The sequence below is a fragment of the Morone saxatilis genome, unplaced genomic scaffold, assembly GCF_004916995.1.
Source record: "Morone saxatilis isolate NCDOM2014 unplaced genomic scaffold, NCSU_SB_2.0 Contig8, whole genome shotgun sequence".
NCBI classification, from domain to species: Eukaryota; Metazoa; Chordata; class Actinopteri; family Moronidae; genus Morone; species Morone saxatilis.
Window position 1 is genome coordinate 25,241,166 of NW_023340257.1, and position 625 is coordinate 25,241,790.

The window sequence follows — 625 nt, forward strand, 5'->3', positions numbered from 1 at the left end:
ACTCACTCCAGACCAACCACCCCTCACATCATCAAAAACCACACACACAATTTCGTAACAAACACTGATAGGAACCCAGGATCTCGCTTCCTGAATTCGCGCGCTAAGCCTGGGCGTAATGTAAAATTATGTTTTACTCGTTCCTAGTAACGGTGGTGTCGGGGTGGGTGTGGGTATTTCCGTACGCTTTCTGAAGAGGGGGCGTGGGGGGAAATCACTACTAAAATGGGGCCGAATAGCTTGTTTTTGTTTTATGGTATTTTTTCTAGACAATTGTTCATAAACACCCTTAATTTGACAATAATCTAAAACATGAGATAGTTCGAGCTACACAGGACACCACTATATTGTACAATATAAGCTTTATAGATAGGAAGGTGTGTCAATGTTTATAATTTTGGATCTGTTTCTTATATTGGTCCTGCATATTACGGGCACCCTGGGTTAATACTGGCATATTGAGCTTCTTCTTTAGTCGTGATTGTGAACATAATGATTGAGGCGTCCATTGATGATCTATGAGTCGGGGTTTGGGTGGACTTTATCAGCTCCTCTCTTATTCCTTATGTTCACTTAACTGGTTTGTCCTACGTCTGCCAATTTTCTCACTCTTATTCTATAACGC